The sequence below is a fragment of the Suricata suricatta genome, chromosome 14 (genome assembly GCF_006229205.1).
Source record: "Suricata suricatta isolate VVHF042 chromosome 14, meerkat_22Aug2017_6uvM2_HiC, whole genome shotgun sequence".
Taxonomy (NCBI): Eukaryota; Metazoa; Chordata; class Mammalia; order Carnivora; family Herpestidae; genus Suricata; species Suricata suricatta.
The window spans coordinates 1202966-1227697 of NC_043713.1; the positions used below are offsets into that span (position 1 = coordinate 1202966).

Below are 24732 nucleotides of genomic sequence, written 5' to 3' on the forward strand. Positions count from 1 at the left end.
TATTTGTGTGGACCTCTTTCGTTGTTACCTATTTGACTTCATTGATCTATATGTCCGTTCTGATATCCAATCCCAATACCACAACCCATATTACAGTCACGTTACTCTTGCTATCGGCTGAGCCTTAATGTCCAGTTGAACGACCCATGTTCAGACACATGTTTGTTATTCTTCTTTATAAAGACTTTCCCACTCTCCTGGGGTCTGGGTCTGTCCATACAAACTTTAGAATGAGCCTATCTATGTCTACGAAATCTTTGCTCAGATTTTACTGGGAACCGTATTAAGCCTAGAGATCAAGTTGTGGAAGATTAATGTCTTTATTGTGTTAGGTCTTCCTGCAACATCGTATGTCTCTCCATTTATTCAGATCTTTAACTGATTTAATAAAGATACTGAATTCTTAGTTTGCAGATCCTGCTCATTTCTTGCTGGGTTTTGATCTAAGTATTTAATTTTCCTTGGGCGTGATTATACATGGTATTGTGTTTTTAATTCAAATTTCCACATATTCAGTGTTTGTGTTTTGATGTTAGTGTGTTGACCTTGCATTCCACTTGGTGTCTCAGGCCCAACCACCCAGTGTGCGGGTTGAGGTGCAAATGCTGTTGGCCCTAAAAAAAAGGATGCAAAGACTCCTTGGGAATTTCTACATAGACAGCCATGTTATCAGCAACTGGGCAGCGTTTTACTTATTCCTTTCAATTTGTACTTCTCATTTCTCTTTCTCTCCTAATTGCAGTGGCTAGTATTTTCCAGTATTAATTACTGGAATAGAAGAAGTTAAATAATAAAAGAAGTTAAAGCACCTCTTCTTGTCTTGTTTTTAAAGACAGTTTTTAAAAAATGTTTATTTATTTATTTTGATAGAGAGGAAGAGAGAGAAAGCGGGGGGGGGGGAGGGGGGAGTGGGTGAAGGAGAGAGGAAAAGAGGGAGAGAAAGAATCCCAAGCAGGCTCCACGCTACCAGCAAAGAGCCTGACATGGGGTTCAAACTCGCTGACTGTGAGATCATGACTTGAGCTGAAATCGAGTTGGACATTCAACCAAATGAGCCACCCTAGTGTCCCTGTTGTTCCCAGTTTTAAAAAGAAAACATTCAATTGTTCACCAATAAGTGTGCTGTTAGCACTTCTCCCCACCCCTTAGATGTTCTTTATCAAATTTGGTTAGTTCCCCTGTATTCTTAAATTCCTGGAAGGTTTTATCATAAATGGGCATTTTGTCAAATGCTTTCTCTGCATCTATTAATATGGTCTATCATTTTCTTCTTTAGTGTGTTGATACAGGGTATTGCATGGATTGATTTTCAAATATTGAATACCTAGAACATACCTTGCATGGTCACAGTATGTAATTCTGTTTAAGCATTGTTGGATCTGATGCACTAACACTGCACTGAGGATTTTTGTGCATGGGTTCATGACTGATATGAGTCTGTAGTTTTCTTTCTTGTGTGTGATTTTGTTGCCTAGTTTTGGCATCAAATTTTTGCATGAGCATAAGTCTACAATGTGTTGGGAAGTGTTTTCTTCACTTCTAATTTCTGGAAGTCATTTGTAAACTTATTAATTCTTTTTAAACATGTTTGGTAATATTCTTCAGGAAAACCGTTCATGCCTAGAGGTTTCTTTGGGGCAGTTTTAAGACGTGAATTCCATTTTGTAATGCCCATCAGATTATTCAGATTCTATGTCTTGAATTTGGTGGCTTGCAGTTTTCAGAGAATAAGTCTCTTTCTTCTAAGTTGATGAATTCCTGAATCTGAAGGGCTGGTAATATTTGCTTATTGTTCTTTTCAGGTATGTATGATCTGTAGTGATGCCCTGTGTTCCGTCCCTGACGCTGGGGTTTGTGTCTCCTGTCCTGCATTCTCATCAGTCTTGTTGGACGCTTACAAGTTTTATTAGTTGTTTTCAAATCATTAGCTTTTTGTTTGGTTGATTTTCCCCATCATTTCCTGTTTTAAATTGTATTGTTTTTTTTTTTAAGTTTCTTATGTGTTTTATTTATTTTTGAGAGACAGAGAGAGACAGCATGAGCAGGGGAGGGTCAGAGAGAGAGGGAGACACAGAATCTGAAGCAGGCTTCAGGCTCTGAGCTATCTGCCAGCACAGAGCTCGGCACAGGGCTTGAACCCACAAACCATGAGATCATGACCTGAGCCGAAGTCAGACGCTTAACCGACTGAGCCACCCAGGCGCCCCTATTGGTTTCTATTCTTCCCTCTATTTTTTCCTTACTTCTGCTTGCTCAGAGTTGATTTTATTCAACTTTTGTCCTAGTTTTTTTGAGGTGGAACTTCTTGATTTGAGACTATTAGTGCTATAAATTTCCCTCTCAGCACTGCTTTAGCTGCATCCCATCTATTTTGATATATTTAATTTTTATCTTTATAAGTTCTCTCTATTTTTTATGTACATTGACACATCCTTTGGGATCCATTGATTGCTTAGAGGCATATTGTTAATTTTAAAGTGTTTGAGACTTTCCTGTGGTCTTTTTGTTATTGGTTTTTAACTTGATTCCATTATGATCAGAGCACTTAATATGGTATCAATTTCTGTCATGGCGGCTGAGGTGTGATTTGGGCCAGGATTTGGTTGACCTTGGTGACAATTCCAGGCATGCTTGCAAGGGAACGCGTACTCTGCTGTGACTGTGGTGTGTTTTATTGCACAGCTACACCTGGCTGGCTAATCATGCTGTTCAGCTCTTCTGAGTCCTTGCTGCTTTTATGTCTAATAGTTCTGTCAGTTACTTGTGGGGAGTGGAGGCTGTAAAGTTACTGGATACAATTGTGGATTTGCATTTTCCCGTTCCAGGTCTGCCATGTTTGCTCCAAGTGTTTGGAGGCTGGGTTGTTTGCTGTGGATATACCTGGGGGGCTTGTGGCTTCCTGGTGGGCTGACTCATTTGTCATTATGTGCTGTCTTTATTTGTCTCTCGTGGTGGTGTTTTATATTTTTCTCTGGAGCCTACTTTATTTAGATAACAAGTTTTTTTTTTTTTGTTTTTTGTTGTTATTGTTGTCAATGTTTGTATAGTTTTTCTTTTTCCACACTTTCACTTTCAACACACCTGTAAAGTTGAAATGAATTTAAAGTGAGTGTTTGGAGACAACACATAGTTGGGGTATTTTTTAATACTCTTCTAATCTCTCCATTTCTTTTTTCTAAGCTGATTTATTTATTTTGAGAGAGAGCACACGTGTGTGAGAACCAGGAAGGAACAGAGAGACAGGGAGGGAGAGAGAAGTCTTAAGCAGGCTCTGTGCAGTCAGCGCGGAGCCCGAAACAGGGCTCAGTCCCACACATCACGATATCATGACCTGAGCCAATGTCAAGAATCTGACACTTAACCTGCTGAGCCATTCTGATGCCCCAATCTCTGCATTTTAATTGGTGTATTTACATCATTTACATTCAAGGTAATAACTGATATTTTAGGGTTAGTCTACCATTTTATTGTTTTAGACTTTGTATGAACCTTGTTTCTTTCTCTTTTTGTGAGTCACCTGACACGTTTTCAGGATTTCGTCTTTACTTACTTATAGTTTTCGGTAACGCCGCCCATATGTTTTCTCACTGGTCGCTCTGCCACTGAGGTATCCAGGTGTGACGCATCACACTACCTGACGACAGTGAAGTGTTCAAGCCTGGCCTCCGCTTAGTCCCGTCTACCTTTCCCACCCTGCAGCATGACCGGGGGGTTCCTGGCATAATTGATGTGACGTGTAGGGCAAGGGGTCCGAATTTGGCTGGAAAGACCATGCATCTACCTGTACGTATACCTGTAAGGAGTTAAAATGTTTGCATCAAGCTTCATGATCTCTTGCTTTGTTCATTAGTTTTATCAAGGCAGGAAGGATGCGTGGAATGTGTTTGACAAGGTATGGAAACAAAATATGCAAAAATAATGAGAACCACATACTTCGGATCTCTGAACTGACTCATGGGCTTTTCATTCATGGATAATTGTATAATTCATATAAGTCCCAGACATTTCAAGATCCCACTTAGTGTTAAATGCATGAGAAAAGCATATTGAAAACAACAAGATACCAAACAGTTGCAAGAAACAAAAAACATACATGTTTATATCATGTCAGTTTCTTAAATCCTGTGGAGCAGAGCTACCCTCTCTCCACATCATTTCATCAGGGGCTGGAGGAAGACGTGTTGGTTCTGAAGCCCACATACCCTCCGCTACCAGTGCTGAGCTCATCTCTGGCCTGACACACTGCTTTCCTTCCCCGCCCTCTCCTGAAGGCTCCTTCCGCGAAGCCAGGAAGGCAGCCCCCCTCGGAGTGCTGGTGGAAACATCTAGGAAAACCAAACAGGCTGTCCTTTTTCTTACCCTCACCTTTTCTTAGAGTAACACAAGGAGTTGCTGAACAGTGATTTGGACACCGTACATATTTCCAAGAAGAGAACTGAAAATCACAAGAATGGAGAAATAGAGTGCATGCTGATGGAGAAGAGGATGTGGAACAATAATGATGGAGAATAACTTCCTTAAAATGTAATGGGTGCCGTGTCTAAGACTGAACCGCTTTTCTGTGTACTTTGTTGATTGGTTGGTAAGCACACCATCTCTGGACGAGTGTAAGCAGCTGAATAGAAGGGTGGCGAGGGGCTCAGTCCGGGAAGTGTCTGACTCCGGACCTCAGCTCAGGTCATATTCTCATAGTTTGTGAGATTGAGCCTCGCCTCTAGCCTGTTTGGGATCCTCTCTCTGCCCCTCCTCCACTCACATGCATGCTCTTTTGAAAAAATAAATAAATAAACATTAAAAGAAGTCTGAACAGGCACACAGCGTGGACCGACCCTCAGGGTTGCCTGCCTCTGTGCCCAGACTTGGGAAAGAGGGTCGGGGGCAGAGGCGTGGGTCTGACGGCCCCAGTGACTGGGCACATTGATTTCCCTCAGAGCTCCTCTTTCCTCGTCTTTGAAGCTTCCGCTGCCTTTTCACAGAATCGCACACGTTACTTCTCAGCTATATGCATCTGCATTTGCATCTATCTGCATATGTTATATTTGAACTGTAAAATTGCCTATGGATGTGAATATTAACATCACATTACAATAAAAATAATATAGGATTAAGTGCCAACATGAAATCCACACATTTGAGGAGTAATAATGAGTCGGACTGTCAGAAGCCTGAGTGAATCTAGACCAGTTTTGTGATCTCAAGCAAATAACAAAAACACCCGGAACCATCAATTTCCTTGTTTGTAATATGAAGGGCTTGGATTATATGCTCCTTTCACTGCAGTGACTCTCTGAGCAGTAAAGGCTGTAAGAGTTCAAAGAAAAGGAAATCAATAATGCGGGAATAATATGAGGAAAAAGGGAATGTAAAATACAGTGAGGATAATAGAAAAAAGGAAGCGATGAAATGTACTTGAACACAAAGAAGGGCCAAATCAGGCTGAACTACAGGCTGTCTTCAGGGTAGAAGGGTGACGTTTGGCTCCCGCGCAGCTCTCCATGGCCGTGCTCATGAGCGCAGGGCCCTAGCGGGATTCTGGCCCCAGGGGGCGGGGTAGCACGGAGCGGCGGGGGGTCAGCACTGGAGGGGGCGAGGGCCTTCAGCACCTGAGCTGGGACAGCGCTGAGCTCCACACGAGGGCCACGGAGAGGATGAGTAGGAGGCAGGTTTCCAGCTGTTGCTCCTTTCTCTGCACCGCAGCTTCCCCCCCGCTCCCCCACGAGTGCGCAGCGGGCTCGGTGAGGGTGAGGACGCCGCCCCCCCTCGGCGCCGCACCTGCTCACTCAGAACCCCCCTTCCCGCCGGTACCACTGCCGCCCGACACCGTGACCAGGCCCGGAGGTGGCCAGCTAGCATACTTCATCCTGGACTGTTCTGTTGGACGTCTATTCAGGCAATTATTTTAGACTTTCAAGAAACACATCTTTCCCTTCCTATTCTTCCAGAGAAGACAAAATGGGAGTGCTTTGTGTCCTTACTCATTTTACAAAGCCAGTCATCCTGCTGTCATATCTGAGAAGAAACAGGTGAAAGGAATCCATAGACCAATTTCATTCATGGACTGTAAAGATTAAACAGGAGAAAATACTAATCCTGTAGTAGATTCAGTAAAAAATATACTGATTCACTTTTATTTCAGGAACACAGGGTTTTTTTTCATATGGAAGAAATTGATCGATATGATTTTCACATCAAAGATTTGGATTTAAAAACCCTGTGTCCATCTCCACATATGTTAATAAAATTCAGCAACCTGATTCATGGTAAGCTAGGAATAGAATGATACATTGGGCCAGAAGGATACCAGAGAGAGAAGGAATATTTTTTAAAAAGCCTAAATATGGTCATGGAGGGGGACACTTTTGGGGAAAAGCACTGGGTGTTATATGGAAACCAATTTGACAATAAACTATTAAAACTATTTAAAAAATCAGCTGAATGCTGATGTCCTCGGTGAGGTTTTCAACAGGAGCAGGAACTGAGGTGGCCCGACCACACGTCACTGCCCTGACGGAAGAGAGACTCGGGGACAGGAAACCAAACGCACTCACCAAGGACAGGCCACCTGGGCCAGAGTCAATGATTTGTTGTTCACGTATTTATTCAACAAATACTCTGTGCTCAACCTAAGGAGAAGGAAGGGGCTCGCTTTCTCGGGGACCCGACCCTGGCCAGGGACGCGCAGTGACTGATCTCATCTCTGAAAAATCAGAGCTGCTGTTTCACCCATTTGAATATGGAAACCAAATGCTGTTCTTATGAGACAGTTCAAAACCGGTAACTCCCTTACTTACCCAGGTGGGAAGTAATCTTCAAAGTCAGTCTTTATACATATTTGAGAAAAATGAATGATTTGGGAGGTTAATAATGAAATTATCTTTCTATTTAATTTGCAATATCTTTTGGTGATGAAAGAAAACTGAGCAATACGTCTTCAGGGGTTTAACTGTATTGCTTACCCGTCTTAAAAATGCGCTGATCCAACATTTAGTGTTGGTGTGACAATGCAGTTCTGTGGGTTTGGGGCTTGTTTGATTTATTCTGTGTCATTTCATACTTCTAACTATCCCAACGGACCCCGTTTTCTGCCTTACTTGGAAACGGAACCCGGGGATTGTGGTGGGAGTGTTTGTTTCACTTCCATATTTAGCACAGTACTCCTAGAGACCAGAATTCACTATTGCACTGACATTTCACGCACAGAAAGGAGCACACCCAAAACACTGCCGGGAAAGGTGAAGAAGATGCCACACCCAGATGCACAACGGGCAGGCTTGTGCTGCTGCTGATGCTAAAGCAGGTGTACGTGCACTGGTTCATTTTAACTAAAAGATGATCTTGCATCATGTATGTGACAAGTATTATTATTGTTTTCAATCTACTTGTCAAGAAATTGAGATCAGGGAGCTTAAATGATTTGCCTTTATCCAAGAGATTCAGAGACAGCCGGAGAAACACAAGGACAGAATAGACACATCTTGAAGGCGATCTCTTGGGTGTTCAGTGCGCTCCCCCACTCACCCTCATGGCGCCTGACGATGTGGGTGTGGCCACCCCGGATCTGCAGTCGAGTCCTTGAGACCTAAGCCGGGGCTGAGGCAGTGTGTCGGGGACCAACCGTTCCTGGGATTGGGGTCGCAGTTCACCCTGCCAGCCTTCCACGTTTTCTGCTTCTCCTTCCTGGTGGAACGTTTCTGATTTAAGTTTTGTCATTATTCTCAGCATCTCTATCGCCTGTGGTCTTGAAGTTTATAGTTTTCGAAAATAAGAGCACGTGCAGAGAAAACACAAACCCGTTGTCAGTGCTAATGGGTAGAACTTCAGATTAAAACTCCCTGTCATGCTGGCTAATCATGAACTGCAGAAAATGCATGCAGAAACCCACGATCGTCACAGAAGATGGGAGAAATCGAATGTGAGCACAGTAATGTTGTTTTCCTCACCACCCTACTCCTTGGTCTGTGGAGGTAATCACTCAACACAGTTAAGACAGCTAAATCACATTACCAACCTGCTCAGATTTGCCTCGAATGGTAAGTGCCTCCCCGGCTTGTTCTCCCCGTGAGGCACTGGCTTCTCTCTGCGGGGTTATTGACATGTGTTCTTAAGATCACGGGATGTTTTATTGACTTCATAATTATTCTGTGTGTGTGGTTAGCTTACTTTATATCTATGTGTAAGCTTATTTTATGCTCTTTAAAATGTAATAAAACTAAATTATATATGATTCTCCAAGAGTAAGGAAGGTCTGGGAGAAGAGGGAAGAATTCTGACTTTCACCATCTCCAGTCATTCATTTAAAGATGGTGCATCCCTTTGGCGTGCTGAGCCGGAGGCGGAGCTAAACGTGTAGCTAAAAATCGCACCTTCAGCAGAGTTTACGGATCGGTGGGTAAGTCGGGAGCACTGACAGACGGCGAGTCACTGGGAGACGTGCACACACAGGTGCGGTCGGAGCAGCCCAGGTACCCAGGGGCCACAGCGTCATTTTCTGGCTTCAGATTCAGAGAGGTCTTGTGAAGGCAATATTTCACTAGATTTTGAGAGATATATACAGCTTTGAGAAGTGGAAAAAGAGAGCATATTCTTGGGGGAGGGGACAAAAGGAGGAAGGAACTTTTGAGGGGGAAACACTGGTATGTGCACGGGTAAATGAGGATCCAAAGCTAGCGGCCTGGGGGGACCAAGGCCCAGAAAGGCTTCCTTTCCGTGGCGGGCGCGGTGCAGCATGGCTGGCCGCTCTTGGAGTCAGGAAACCCTGGTTCGGGTGCTTATTCTGCTGTGCGCAGACTGGACAGCCTCCATCCCTAAGGAGACTTCAGTCTCTGGCCTTAAGATGGGGTCCAGAGCGGCTCCCCCACAGGGTGTCCGAGAGAATTCGTCAGCGATCTCAGTGCAGTGCACTTCCGGTGCTCCGCAGGCGGTCACTGAGCATGAGCGGTGTCCTACCACGGATGGGCACTCCAGGGACACCCACGCTGCTTGGTGGTCGCTGAGGGCAGGTGTAGGGAGGAGGCTGGTACACATAAGCCAGTGGGGACAAGGGGTCGCACGCAGGCTGGGAAGCCCTGGACAGCGCGGGCTGCTCCAGGTGGGGACGCAAAGTCTCAGGAATGTGGCTGGGACAGTGCTGTGCTGGGAAGCCGGTTAGACCTTGCGTTCAGAAATGGCTCTTCTGGGTGAAGGTCGTTTTTGCAGAAATAGAAGGAACGCAAATCCTAAAAGTGACGTGGTGAGTCAGTGGAGAGGAGGTGACGTCCAGGAGACGTGGAGCTTGACAGCTCAGGGAAGGCCGCGGCACAGAAACCGAGAAGGAAAGTGTCCCCGGCTCCAGGTCCCTGCGTGGGTCCAGACACGGTGTGGCCGTTGTGCAATCCGGGTGGAGGTGAGAACAGGAGGAACAGAGGAAGGAATGACACAGAGTCTCCAGCCAGGCGGACAGGAAGGACGTAGAGGAGGTGGGCTTTGGAGAGACACCAGAGCCCAAGTGGAGGGCAGTCAGAAGGGGAGCACTTGACCCCCTGGTAGAATTGGGAGACAGTTTCCACCTCAGAGCCACCTGCCTTCCTGGCCTGGGACCCAGCCCTCCGCCTCTCACACACACGGCTCTCTCTGGACTGAAATGTCAGGCCCTTTCCGTGCTAACACAGTGTTTGTCTTTGTGGACAGCCTCTCCCTGCCGGGAGCCTTGGTTGATTCAAGGACTTTTTACACCAGCGTTGTTTTGTATTGACTTAATGATGCCACTTAGTCCGCATTACCCTGGTTGGAAGGGGTTTGTGTTTCAGGATTTGAGTCAGGTTTTCAACTTAAGCTACTATTTAAAATTCAAAATAATATTACAGAAGGCAGGGGAGGGCTGGCATCAACTTCTTGACCTTCCCCCAGGACGCGCTTCTCTGGGATGACAGTGACGTCTGCCGATGCCAGGGGACGCCTCCGTCTTCTCGGAGGGGCTCTGCGCCACGCACCCTCCACCACGGGCCCCCGCGGGGGTGCTGAGCAGCCTGTCTGAAAGTGGGTGCCCATCTGAGGAGGCTCCATGCCCATTGGTTACACCCACTTCGAAACAGGTGACAGGGGGATGATGCAGGGACAGCACGAGCCGAGAGGGGTTGCGGCAGGGAGGGGGGCTGTCCCCAAGGGGACTGAGGCCGGACCGGCCTTCTGGTGCATCAGGACAGCGAGCACCCAGGGACAGTGGGTGGCATGTGCTTGGTCTTTCAGAAACTCCCTGTAATGGAGCACTTACTAGGGAGGATTTACGTTTCTGTAAAGCAGGAAAAGTGAGCAGTTCTACTGCTCAAACATGACAACCGCTGGCATCTTACGTAGGTGCCTCCAGGCATTTGTGGGCAGAGGTTCGGGACGTTGGTATGATCGTCATCCTGCTGTATCACTGCTTTCACGTGCCTCTTTGTACTTGGAGACGCACCCTTCCTGCACTATCAGTGCCTTAACACGTTTCGGGGAGGATCCGGCGGAGGATGACCTTTCACTGAAGGACAAACGTCCGTAAGGCACCAGCGGAGGCCAGGGCTGTGCAGGGGAGGGGTCTGGGGGACAGGGGTGTGAGCTGAGGGCTGTGTTTTCATCATGAACTTCCAAAGGACAAGACCTGACAGTAGGCAGCTTAAAACTGGCCCTTATACATTCAGTCAAAGTCAATTAAAAATAAGTTGATCCAAAAATCCGGAAAGTATCTCAAAGTCAGGAGCAATTTTATTTGGGTTTAAATGTAGATTGTGCAGGGGTAGGTGACCAGCAGGAAAAGCCACTGCAGAACTCAAATGCAGAAAGTGAAGCCGGTGTTGGTGTTCCGGAGGCAGCAGGTGCAGGTAAATGGGACCGGTCAGAACACCCAAGAATGAAATCAACAGATCTGAACAACGGAATCGATGTGCACAGAACAACAAATCAAAGCCCTGGGGAAGGGCTGGAACCCTATGCTGGCCCCCAGGAGCTCTCTGCATGTTCCTGGTGAAACTGGACTCGGTCAGCACATTGTCTCCTACAGGACCGCAGCAGCCCACACAGGTGAGGGTGGCACATGGACTGGGGATAAGATCACCCTTCCAGACCCGCCCGAAGTGGTACCTGTGAGGAAGGGTGACTCTCAGCGGGTCCCTGCAGGCCCCTCAGCTGCCAGGGGAGGGTCCCCCCAGGGGGGCGGTCTGCCCAGGGAAGCTCCCTGTCCTTGGTGCATGGATGCTAACCCAAGCTGCCCCTGGGCTTGTGCCCAAAGAGGCTAAGGGCACTGCCCACTGGAGCACCGGGTCTGTCCGACTCCAGACAAAGCCTCACTGGGGTCCCAGGCTTATTCTCACTCAGATCAGCCGGCAACATCTGGGCTCCCACCGTTTCCTCGGGTCCAGCGTTTCTTGGAAAGGACCCCCGTTGCTCGGGAGAGTAGATGCGTGCAGGGCCAGCTTCACTGCAGCCGAAGGACGGACGTAGGGCAGCTGTTGGGAGAGGCCTTGGGGCAGGTCTGGGGCGAAGAGGCCTCTGTTGTCCCTGGGGACAACTACGGTCCTGGCACCGTGCTTGGCTGCATGCTCAGAGTCACCAACCCAGGAAACCGTCCGGGCTGCCCCCCGGAGTGTTTATGGGGGCCTCCTCGGTAGCCACGACTCCTTGGGTTGGTGCCCACTCGCCTGGCGTCTGAGAAGGCGGGGTTGAGCTCACCTGCCTGAGAAGCCCCGCCCTCACCCTGGCTGTACTTCCTTGAGGAGCCAGCCCCACGCCGGCTCCTGATTAGCGCGACGCCAGACGTGATCCCGGGCTCCACCAAGAGTTCCAATGACCTCCTGTTACTCCAGAAATTCCGAGAGGGCAGCAGTCACCTGCCAGGAGCCATGGCCATGGCCAGAGCCCTCTTAGGGTACAGCGAGTTCACTACGCAGTGACTGGACTCAGTTTGGCACTCATTGAATTTAAGAACAGGCAATATTTCCATGTTTTTTTTTAAGTTTATTTATTTGTTTTGAGAGAAAGAAAGAGCACAATTGGGGAATGGGCAGAGAGAGAGAGAGACAGAATCCCAAGCAGGTTCCACACTGTCAGTGCAGAGCCCAACTCGGGGCTTGAATTTTGAACCAAGAGATCATAACCTGAGCGGAAATCAAGAGTCAAATGCTTAACCAACTGAGCCACCCAGACACCCCAAAAACAGGTGATATATTTCTTTATTTTTGTTTTTTAAGCTTATTTATTTATTTTGAGAGAGAGAGAGCAGGGAAGGGTCAGAGAGGGAGGGAGAGAGTTCCAAGCAGGCTCCACGCTGTCAGCCCAGCATGCCTAACACACAATGGGCAGCCAGGTCCTGCCCGGGCAGTTCCGACCGGTCCTCCGGGGACTCTGAACAGACCTCGAGTTGCCAAGTCACCCCGAGACTCTGCTGGGGCCTCACCCTCCCTGCGCCACAGCCCAGACCCTGGACTCGCCAGCTCACACGCCGTGGCGGGAGCCCTTGCGTGGTATTTGCTTGAAAAGCTTTCCTTCCCTTGAATTTTGTGCCAGTCACGGCTCTTCTCTCGAGCATGGCGGCCTCCACCCCTCCACGCCGTCTTCAGGAAATGCTGAGGCCCGGTTTCTGGCTGCACCTGACATGCCGGGCTGGCCCCCCCGGGGATGTCACCTGCTGCCCTGTGCGGGTCATGGTCTGGCCCAGGGGCTCACCGGTGTCTCTCCGTGGCGGAACGGCCCGGTGAGACGTCCTGCCGTCTTTGAAAGAACAGCGCAAGAACATCGATGACGTGAACTGCGCACGCGGTGAGTGGGGGCAGCAGCCCGCCCTACGGGGTCACATGGGCCGACGGTGACCATGACCGTGATCCCATCTGCTCATATTCGGTTGATGGGCTTTTTTACTCTAATTCTTACTTATTAAGGAACATCACATGGAGTCTTTGTCTAGCTTGACTGCTGAGGTTCCTGACGTCCTGTAAGCGCCGTGCCGCTCGCCCTGGCTCCAGCGGAGAGGGAGACAGGAGGGGAGGGAGTCAGCCCCCGCCTCCAAGTTCGTAAATCTGTTCCTGCGACAGCCGGTGAGGGAGTGTGCAGGTCTATAACCTGAAGTCGTTTATTCCAGGATGTTTGCTGAGCACCTACTGGGAGCTAGGCCAGCTCCTAGCCCGCCTCCCGGAGCTTGGGGCGGGGCGTGGGGGCGGCAGTGCGGCAGCCTTGGGGCCACGGACAGGGAACATGGGCCTCCGGCTTCCACAGAAACGGCTGAGCTCCGGAGGCTGGGGGAAGCTGCGGAGTGCAGGGGGGAGGAGGGCAGAGTGCCTGCAGAGGACGAGGGCCGTGTATAGGCTGGAGCCCACGACGCTCTGGACCTGGGCGGAGGTGGCTCAGCTGTGACAGCGGAGTGCTGCGGGAACAGGCCGCTGTGGGGAGACCCCCCCGCTGGGCCTTGATGTGAGGGACGGACGGGGTGCATCGGATGCGGATTTGAGCAGGAAGAGGCATAAATCCAGGGACTGGTGTGGCAGCTCACAGATCGGTTTGCGAGCAGGAGGACTGCCAGCCCAGAGGCCCGAGGAGCAGGTCGTGTGGCCTTCTGTAAATCGGGAGGCCGGCATCCCCGGGAGTGCGCTGCTGGCCTTTCCGTCTTGGTCTGAACGTTTCTAGGAGCAGCCGGAACCCCCCCTCACCCCACCCCCCAAGCCCTCCTTCCCGGAGGGGTCTCCAGGGGCCTGCGGTCTCCACTCGGAGCAGCCCACAGCCAGGGGCCACCCCGACAGCCGGGGCCTCGCACGGCATCCCTGTGGGTGCTGGTGTCCTGTCCCCCATGAGGCCGCGCCCGGTCCGCGTCCTACGTGATGTCACTGCTGTGCTGAGAGGCCACGGAGGACGAGGGCCAGCGCGTCGGCCACAGGTGTGTCCAGCCCGTGGGACCGTTGTGGGGTAGCAGCTCACGTTATGTAGTCTCTTAGGATATGAAATAAACATCTCTTTTCTCTGTTCTCTTCCTGCCTTTTCTTATTTGCTGTCGTTTATGTCAAAGGTCCTGCTCCGGTCCCTGTTTCTCTCCTTCCTGCCTTTCAGCACCTTGGCTTCCAGCTCCCACGTGCACCGGCGAATCCTGCTTTGGTCGCCCCACACCGGAATGTCTCTTGGATCTTTCCCTTTGTGTCCCGTCGGGCAGCTAATGGCGTGGAGTATGGGCTGGGGGCCTCGGGAAAGGCAGAGCTCATGCAGACAGCAGCGGGGGGAGGAAGGCCGCCCGTGGCGAGGCCGTGTTGTTGGCGCCGGCGCAGGCAGGGGCTGCGGGCAGGGGCTGCGGGCAGCTGGGTGTACACGTGGTCAGAGTCGCCCATCGATGCACCCTGAGCAAAGGAGGTCAGCCTCCATAACGGGGGAGTCTCATCCCATCAGGGAGTCTGTGGGAACAAAGACTGAGGTTTCCCGGGGGAGCAGGGGGGCCTGAAGCCACTCCAGCCGGAGTCTCCGGTTGCCCAGTCTGTCCTATAGATACTGATTGGACGTGTCGCTTCCCACTGCCACAGGAGCCACCTTGCTGCGTGTTTACACGTGGTGTGTGTGTGTCGCACACGCTCCGTGTGCTCCAGAGAGAACCAGTGTGCAGGGGTCTGTCCGCACAGGGGTCCATGTGCTCCAGTGGGAACAGGTGCGCAGGGTCTGTCCGCACAGGGTATGGATACTGACTGTTGATATGGGTGGACTCTCTGGCCCAGGACTACTTCAAGGATAAGTCAACACGTTTTTGCCTGAAAGTAGGGTGTTGCTGCCAAAAACCCCGGGAGCCAGAGAAGTGTGTTTGGAGCTGGGCCGTGGGTGAGGCGGGAAGAAGACGTCTGGAACAGACAAAGCTGCGCGTGTCGAGCAGACGAACAGACGGACAGAAGACATGCGAGCCGGGAGGCCTCCCGGGGGTTTGCAGGCACCTAGACGGGCGCTCGCGGTGGGGAGGGCCGGGCCGGCGCCAGGGCACTCAGCCCCGCCTGGAGGCAGGGAGAGCCCGGTTGCGCGGGCCACGGTCTGGGGGCTGCGCCTGCCGTCCGTGCAGGAAGGACCTGTGAGCCGCGGAATCGGGTGTCTATCTGAAGAGGCTGCCAGCGAAGTGTTGAGGGAGTAGCTTGGGTTTGGCCTGGTGCTCAGTCCAGAGCAAGAAGGAAGACGTAAACAGGGAGAAAAACCATTAAATAAAGGAACTAAGTCTTGATTATCTGGGAGAGTCTCCGTCCATCCAGCCTGCAAAGCCCACCGAAGGTGAGAGATCCGCTCGCTGGAGAGCGTGCTGGGGGAAATCGAGGGGGTGGCCGCTCGGTCTCTCGCTGACGCCTGGGAAGAGGCAAGGCCGGGTGACCGGTCACAGGGACACACAGCAGGCTCTCTAAGGAGACTGAGGTGTTGGCGGAGACACGGCGCCATCCAGCCCAGCGCGTCCCAGACCCGCTGACGGTGACTCGCCTCCCTGCGGGAGCGGGCCCCGTGGCACGTGGGGTCCCCACAGTTCTCAGCGGCTTCACGTCACCGGACCACGGCCAGCTCGGTCCAGGAGAGACCACGGTGAAGATCCCAAAACTCCGACAGGCAGACTGACGCTGACCCTCTGCAGAGAGCACGTGCTATCTTTCAAGACAGAACAAAGATGATTCAGGGGCAGAGCCCTGAGTGATGGAGACGTGGCCTCGCACTTGAAACCTGAGGGGCTTCCCCATTTTGAGGTTGTTTGGGGCCAGTGACTCCTCTTTCCTCTCATTTCCTCCCTTTGCAGCCGCATGTCTGTAGCCGGAGCCCGGCGCTCCTGGCGGCGCTGTGGTCTGAGGCGGGTCCTGGCGTCTGGCTCTGGCGGCCGCGACGCGGGGGGATGGTGCTCATGCTCGGCTCCTGCCCCCCCCTTGGCTTAATGATGAGTGATGAAAACTCGTACCCTGTTCTAGGAAGAGATCATATGACATATGGTCAAGAGCTGGCATTTTTGTTCAACACACACAGCACTGTACTTAAATACACGGCTATGTTATTTATTTATAGGTAGTAGTTACCACCAAGACTTTTAAAGGCCAATATAAATGCAAATCCAACATGACAATCTTAATGAAGTTTCATTTTCTTTTCAGAATAAAAATGAGGTTCATGATAATTCTTCCCATAAAAGATTGTATCATAATCCCACATTTTACTAAATTATTCTTATCACCAATTAGCAGAAAGTCATTTACATATAAATTTTAGACTAGTGTAGTCTCCAAGGGGCGTCAGGAGGTTCAGTGAATTTAACAATATTATCCCATTTCATAGAAAAGCAAATACTGGGCGTAGGGACGAGGTGGCCCCGGGAAGGAGGCCAGGCCGTGACCGGTGCGGGGGCAGGACCCCAGTTTGCTGACCTGGAGTCTGGTCTGGAGGGTCAGCCATTGGCAGGTGTTTCCCTCGTGACCTTGACAGACCTTGTGACGGCCCCACCCCGCCCCCCTGCCCCCAAGGCAACTAGTGCGGACACGTTGGAAATTTTCATTTATTCCTTTCTGTGGACCATCTCCATTAGGCACCGAGACAATAAAACTCTGGAGTTATTATTTTATACTGTATCCACAAATGGCATAATTACAAGCCAATCCCTAATTTGAGAATTCCGGAGGGTTCAAAGAGGTCAAATGTTTAATTGAAACGGAATATTTAAGCTAAATTGCTAGTTGCACTACTTCAATATTATTGAAGTACTAATAAATACATTACAAGACTGTTAAGAAAAGTGCTTCCTGCTGAAGAAGGATCACCCCAAGAACAGCATCAGCTCACTTTGTGATACGCAGAGAATGTTGTTTTCAAGCTAATTAAATGCATTTTTGATAGCACTTAAGAATATGTGGTTCGTTATTATTATGAGGGGTTCGTTCTGTAGCATTAATTATGATGAACTCATTTGGCTTTTATAAGAATAGGAAATGTGTCGGTTTGGGGAGGGACAGTGCTTTATGGTGTTTTATTGTCATTGAGATTTAAATCAATACACTTTAGGACTTTGCGTGTAAAACAGAGTTTTCTAAATAAGTTCTAACATTAAGACAAAAAATAGAGTCGAGGGAAGACTCCTGTGGGTCAGACATCTTTGTAACGTGGCCAAGCTTGTTCTATGTTACACAGCACTGGGAGAAAAGCAGGTTCGGATGTTGCTTTGGAGACTTCCGGTCCCTCGCCGGGGCCCCTGGGAACGCCGCACCGCCTCCGTCAGGGGCCCCTCGCTGGGAGCCACCTCAGCGCTCCCTCCCTTTCAGGGTGCGCCTCCAACCCGGGTCAAGGCTGACTCCCCTGAAGTGTCAGGTCCCCACCCCCACCCCCGAGGCTCTGCAGTGGGGTTTGGACAAGTGTCGTTTTCCAAGTGGCCGAGTACCGAGGCTGCGGTCGGGGCGGCAAGCGGGCCCCGGGTCTCTCCCGGGAGGGTGACCGTGGATGCGCGTCGGCACAAGTGCACTTAACGTGACCGCCTGTGACGGCGTGTGGACGGCCTGCTGACCCGGGAGCGTGCGGAGAAGCGGCTGGGGGGCCTCGTCCCCCGGGCGAGCGTCCTTCCCCTGGTCCCCACGGCCCTCCAGGCCAGACGGGAGGGGCTGCCGCACAGACAGGACCGCGGCGGGGGTGGGGGCGGGCCGGGGTCCGGGCGAGCACCTGCGCTGCTGGAACCATGGCCGCTGGGAAGGCCGAGCGGGGGCCCCAGCCTTGTTCTCGTGTGTCCTGTAAGGCGTCTTCTGTCCACAGGGTGCGTGTAGGCAGTGGAAGGTCAGCGGGCGCTGGGCGGCTCCGTGGGTGAGCGTCTGACTCTTGATCTCAGCTCAGGTCATGATCTCATGGTTCGTGAGCTCGGGCCCCGCATCAGGCTCTCTGCTGACAGTGTGGAGCCTGCTTGGGATTCTCTCTCTCTCTCTCTCTCTCTCTCTCTCCCCTTCCCTCACCAACCCCCCCCAAAAAAAACATTAAAAAAAGTTAGCTTTTTGCTGCAACGTGCAGTGTCGTAAACTTAGCGGCCGGGCATCAGGAAGCCCCGGCCTGGGCCCGCCAGCCCCCGGGGTGCCTGTGTGGACGGACGCGGCCCGTGGTGTCGCCGCAGCCCTGGCTCTAGCAGGAGTCCCATCTCGGAAGGGGCTCGCCGCCTCCAGCGTCCCGAGCCTTGAGTGGCTCCAGACGCGGGCGTCCTGGCCGCGTCGCAGGCAGGGTCTGTGTCTCCGGGCGGGTAGTGCCCCTGCTGCAGGCCTGGGGGCTGAGCGACTTGTGGCCAGAGAGGTTTTTAGGGGGAACAGAGGGTGCTTAAGGTCCAAGGGTCGTTTCTTAATGCCCTAACTTGTAAACTGGTTTTCATACATTGTGTTGATGAAAGCGTCCTGTCACATCTTGGGAGGGCATTTAATTAGGAGAAAGACTCGTTTGAACTGGAAGAACACTGTCTCGTGTGGGCTTTGGTGGCGGCAGGCGGCTGGCTCCTGTCCCCAGCCCGGTGCACGTGAAGGTGCCAGCCGCGTGGATGCGAGCAGGGCTCAGGACAGCGGCGATGTCACCCCCCCCAGCATGTGTGCTCCTTTCCCCTGTCACTCATCTTCCAAACGTCCCTCTGAGAATTTCCGGGAAAGTAGTTTTTGCTGTTTTACTGATCAAACACCGCACCGGGCTGGGGGTTTGGTGGCAGGTGGCGGAACTGGGTGAAGGCAGCGGCTGGGACAGAGGGCAGGGTGGCAGCGCTCAGCGGGAGGACTCGCGCTCCCCTCCTCCCCACAGGAAGGGCGCCGGGGATGAAGGCAGGGGCGCATCTACCCGCGCTTCCCCTGCCCGCCCCGGGCTCTCTGCACGGTCCAGCTGCCCAGCGCTGAGCTCCAGAAATGTGACTTCCTGTTCCCCGAGTGTACACACTTCTGTGTTCCGACCAGGATTAACTAGAGGACACAGGGCCGAGGACGGCCACGTGCCACTTGCGGTCCAGTGACAACGCCAGGCCTCTGGGTCCCTCCACCGAGACAGACCCTGAGTCTGCCAGTTGCCGGCCGCGTGACCTCGCAAAGCCCCAGCCTCTGAACTTCAGTTTTGCATCTGGGAGGTGGGCCCACGGCTGGCACTGAGGTTTGGTGAGGGCTAGCTCCGGCTGAGTGCAAAATGCTTGGCAAGGGGGGAGGCAGGGGCGGTTCCGAGCCCCGTGTGCCTGGCCCGGGGAGGTGCTGTGTCTCCTGCCCCCACGCTGTGTCCCAGGTCCCTCCGAGCACACGCAGGGGAATGACTCGGTCCCCGTGGCTGGACGCAGGGTTCCACGGGGTGCAGTACCTGCTCCTGCTTTGGGTCAGGTCCCCCCGTCCAGGCAGTGGTCCTCCAGGGAGACCTGGGGGTCCCGACGGCTGGTTGGTGGGCAGAGACCGTCTGGTGCCGCCCCTGCATGCCCCGGACGGTTAGGGGACGTTCACGCTGAGAGTCGGCAGCGCAGGTACGCGGCGGCGTGCGGCAGGATGAGCATCAGCTGTGAGACACGACTGCTCAATAGTCTGACACAGTCGGAAGCTTCCATTCATTGATAAGTTCTTCCCATGAGCAGAAGAATCAGGTTTTTACTGTCTGGTAATGTGTTGTTTCTAAAATTCAGGTTTCCGTCTAAACTATTAATAGTTAACTCAGACCCATCCTCGCTAGTGCTAATTACCAGCAGAGAAAGAAGGGGAAAGAAAACCTAATTTAGACGCGTACATTAGTCTTCTGGAATACATTAGTAGAAGAAAGCATCTACGGCGAACTTGCTATGAAATGTCGGCTGCTTTCCTGGCTCGATCTGCTCGCTGAGAACAAGAACCAAATACAGAGACTTTTAATAATATTCAAAATTATAATGATTATAGATATAATTTTACAGTAGAGCTAGAATGCCAATTAAGCACTATTCTTTTTAAATGATTTAAAAAAAAACCCCACACCACTTACCCTGTAATTTTTGTCACGGAGAGACAGTGAGAGAAGATGGTAGTTAAGACAAAGCCACAGGGACGGGTGGAGAGTCGAGGTTTCCGTGTGAGCCTGAGTGTGAGCGTGGCGGGAGCTCCCAGGCGTGTGACTGTCCCCATCACCCACCCTGCCGGCCGCATCCGCCAGGGGCTGCGTTCCTGTGTAGCCCGAAGACTCACACATGTGCATTGAAACACAGATCCAGGTGTTTACTGGATTTACGCAGAACTTGTGACACACAAAAACCATTTCTTACCCTGTGGCTTTTAAATAAGGAGCATATTCCATCACAGAGCCATTTAGGGTTTTTGGTTTTATTGCATCAATGAGGTGAGTCCCAAAACCTCCTGGCGGGCTCGAGGGCGTGGCTGCGGGAAAGGCCACCTGACGGCGCCTCTGGAGACCCCTCCTCTGGGTCCCTCGAGGTCGGTCTGCACCAGGAGCCAGCGGCCCCTCCCGGTCAGCCGGCAGCTCCCTGGCAGAGTGCGCCCAGTTCCTACATTTACATCCGCTCGTTGCTAATGACCGAAAGTGGAGCTGAGCGTGAGAGACCGTAGTTGAACTTCAGGCTCCGGGCGGAGACAGCACATCGCTCTGATGTGGCGGAGCCTGAGGGTGCATGGCCCACGGCCACACGTGTCCAGGCAAGCCACGCTTCACGTCTGTTAGAGATCTCCAGAGAGCCCTCAGGACCCAGAACCCTGATAGGTCAGCTAATTAGGTATTAGAAGCCAGTCTTTCCGTTGCTTTAGTTTTCTCAAGGATAAAATGAGAATAGTAAGGGTCTTTCTGATAGGCTCCGTGGGAGCGCGGTGGGATCATGGTAAGTGTACATGAAAACACGTAACACAGGACTTCTGGTCCCCTGGACACGTCACCTGCATCACCGGAGGACCGTCATCTAGATGAGTGCAGCCCGGAAAGCAGGCACTGCTGTCAGACAGCTCCCGGCAGCCTTAGAAATGTGCCTTTCACCCCATCAGAATGATCATCGAAGTTCATTGCACTGTTCATCATTAATTTCTTTGGCGTTCCTAACACATACCCAATAAAAATCCAGTTGTTTTTGGAGACTCAATGAAGCACGTGAGAAAAACGCCCATGAATGAAATTTTCCATCAAAACTGGGAGGTTCTCTGAGCTGAAAGTCTGGAAGGGAAGCGTGGACTCCGGGGGCTTTCTGCTGTGCTGCCTTGGCTGGCAGATAGTGCACTTTCCCGGACAAACTCTGCAAAATTAAAGGTCAGATTTCGTGCTGACATACTTGCTTCCTTGTAGAAGACTTATGGGTAGAGACTAAGGAGGTGGAGTTCCAGGAGCCAGAAGGAGCTCTCGGTGCGGGTGGGAACAGTGCGTAACTGGACGCGTCACTCCAGACTCTTCTAGACTTTCAGACCAAAGCCTCATGTACTCTTCAGGATTTTGTAGATCTTGTTTCATGATGCTCCCAATTCAATCGCACATAGAAACTGATAAATAGGTTGTGTGCTTGAAAAGAGCAGATTACCATGTCCTTTTACAAGTTTATAAATTTTTGTTTCCAGACTCACTCAAGCCAACAGCAGAGAAGCTGCCTGACGAGAGGTGTGAGTAAACTTGCACTGTCTAGCTGGCAGCGGCTGACGCCGGCCGTCCACGTGCTCAGAGCTGCCCGCCTCTCCCCCACTGTGTCCGTCCACACTCCATGAAGACGTCACCTCTGGAACCAGTTCAGCATGGGCGTCCGTGGAGGTCTGTGTCTCTTGTTGATGGTGCCTCCTCTGTGGACAGCTGCTTCGCCCGCGCCCCGGGGCAGGCCCTGGTCCCCGGGGTCCTGGCTCACCCACACCTACGGCGTCCGTCCTGCTCAGGGGCTGTTTCCAAGTGGCACGTAAGCTCAGCGGTGAACGGCCGTCCTTGCAGCCGTGGGTGTGTGTCAGTTTCCAGAGCTGCCGAGACAAAGCACATGAACCTGGGGACTTTAAACAATGTCTTCTCCCCCGTTCTGGAGGCCAGAGGTTAACAATGGGGTGTGAGCAGGGCCGTGCTCCCTCTGAAACAGGGAAGCGAGTCCCTGCGCCTTCCAGCTTCTGCGGCTTCTGGTGATCCTCGGAGCTCCTTCCTCGCCTACGGCCGCCTCACTCCCGTCTCTGCCTCCGGTCTCAGTTGGTCTCTTTGTGCGTCTCTGTCTTCTCATAAAGACATGAGCCCTATTGGACCAGGACCCACCACCCCCATTATGACCTCATCCTAACTAGTTACATCTGCAGTGACCTATTTCCAAACAAGGTCACGTTCTGAGGTCCTGGGAGTTAGGACTTGAACGTTTCTCTCTTGGGGGACACAATTTAACCCATTACAGGCAGGAAAAGTGGAAATTAGTTCTACAGTGGCTTAACGACGCGGCCAAGGGAGAGACCCCCCAGATACTTTTCCTGCGAGGCCGAGGCCGAGTGGCTGGACAGGATGTGCTCGGATTAGCACAGCAGCTGCAGAAGAGAGGACCTCACTCTTCTCCAGAGAAAGGAGACAGTGGGAGGAGAGCTGAGCTGGGGCGGGCCTGTGTGTGGAAAGCCCGGTGAGTATTCGGGTCATTTTGGGAAATGTAAAGATGCTTTCGGATGAGAGTATTTGGGGAGAAGGGAAGGTGAGGGTGACAGCGGAGCGTGAGCCCTTGAAAGTCGGGCTCTGCAGGACGTTCGAGGGCAGGTGCCCCCGGTTCAGGGCTGTGCACGGCCATCGTCACAGGGTGAGCTGTGGTGAACAAGGGGTCCCGGTGCTTCTGCATCCAGACCTGGGGGTGCTTGTGGCGCCCGTGGCCGGTGCCCTCGCCTCTGCCCCGGTGCTCCCACCTGCTTTCTCTCCTCAGCCCCTCCCTCTGCTTCTTCGGGCTCATCCAGGGTCCCTAGGGTCTAAACTGGGAGCTTCCTGCAGGTGGGTCCCGTGCCTGTGGGCTGTCTCTGTGGGCTGTCAGCGGTGTGACCATCTGCATTTGGGTCCACGGTGTCCGGTGGGTGCGCGGGTCTCCCCACGGGGCTGGAAGCGGGCAGCGTTCCTCCTGTGAGTGGAGAGCTGGCACTCACCACGGCCCCAGCCCCAGCCCCGGGAGATGGGCCACCGTGAGGGGCAGGGCTCCACAGTGAACGCCTGCGTCCCACTCCCCTCACCGCACCCCTGCCTCCACGACTCTGTGTGACCAGTCAGGTCCCTTTCCTTGGAGGCTGTCTTCCTCCTGAGAAGACCTGAAGAATGGGGTTCCCTCCTTATCACCCAACTGTGGAAAGTCTTTTGTGACATGTTCGGTTTGACACCTAAAGACAATCTCGCCCTGAGCGTCAGGGCGTTCTTCCTTTTTACCACATAATCCTTCACGCATAATCCAAAGCTTTCTTTTTAATTGTCAGAAGGAAAATATGGATGATGCTATTTCTTTTTATCTGCTGGCACAACAGAAGACAAAGCGATTTCTTTCCTTCCCTCTTAGGAAAACACAAGTGTCTGTAGATTATCTTTTCAGAGATGTTTGGATTGTCTTCATGGCTCCTTCATTTTCACACGTTGAAAATCGTTTTCCCAGCCCCCTCTCCTTTTTTTTTATATACATATGAGACTGTTTATAGGTAGACACCCGCAGCTGTATCTACAATTGCAATCATTAGTATCAGGTACTTCATAAATATCCCTTTAAGATGCTATTTGATACCTTCCATAGTCTTGGAGGAAACAGACTGGCTTCTCCTGTTTCTAAAGCAGCTAAATGTATTACAATAAATTTGCTTTCTCTGTGCCGTGGAATTGGAAACCTATAAGATGTTGAATAAGAAAACTGATACCACTGCTTATCTGTCCAAAAGCCAGTGGTGTTAGGAAGCCCAGTAATTGAAAAATGGATAGCATTGATATTTGAACCTTTTTATATAACCTTTGAAGTGTAAGCCTTTTGGGGAATAAATTGCTTTTTGTAACAAGAACAATGTCAGATCCCATATTTAGAAACCGTGCACTTAATTCATTTTCAGACGCAGAAACTCATGTTGTCTTGTTGGGAAAAACACTGCAAAATGGATTAACCTTCACCCTGGAGAGATGATAACCTAATACAAGTAACTACAGGCTGATCTTTATTAGTCACTGAGCAAACATTGCCAAACAGGACAGGCGACCTTCAATGGTGACTGATCCAGGAGGAGTCATTGGCAGCATCGTCTTCGGAGAATAACTTTGGGGCATTTTGGGATCTGCGGTCCGTTCTTATTTAAGGGGATGCGGCGTGGCTAATGTTCGGGAAGAGTAAGTTCATCTTATTTAATGGTAAGGATTAGAGCTCACACCGGGCAGAGTGACGACATCTGCTTCCAGGGTGGGCAAACGGCTCGATGCTTGTTGAGCGGATCACAACGGTGGGAGCCAGGAGCTCGGCTGAAAACCTACACCAGGCACAGCCTCTCGGGTTTAGGGGAGTCTCCCTGAGCTCTGCGTTTCGCCAGCCCTGCGTTAATGAATAATTCACTCCCCGTGTCCTCGGGAAGCTGGACCGTCGCCGGATGGGGCACGAGAGGGGGAGGACATGTCAGTCCTATCTACATTACACACAGAAACGGTCCATCCAGTCAAAGAGGAGGGAAAGTGAGTCAGAGGGTGTTGTTTCTTAAAACATCAGGAAGAAACAGTAATCAAGTTGGATGTTTTCCTGTTTTGTTTTTTTTTTTTCACTTTTTAGGTGATGGTCTTGTGCGAAGGCCAGCATTCTTGTTTTCCTCTCAATCTTTTTTTAAAAATTTTTTAATACTTTTATTCATTTTTGAGAGACACAGA

The 24732-nt window shown here is 51.4% G+C and overlaps 1 long non-coding RNA gene across 1 annotated transcript; it reads left to right on the top strand.

Annotated features, from left to right (window-relative positions):
• Positions 1-22227: 22227 nt before the first annotated feature.
• LOC115278227 lies at positions 22228-24154 on the top strand. The gene is made up of 2 exons (XR_003902768.1): positions 22228-22495; positions 23937-24154. It is a non-coding gene; the product is annotated as an uncharacterized LOC115278227 (long non-coding RNA).
• Positions 24155-24732: the final 578 nt, after the last annotated feature.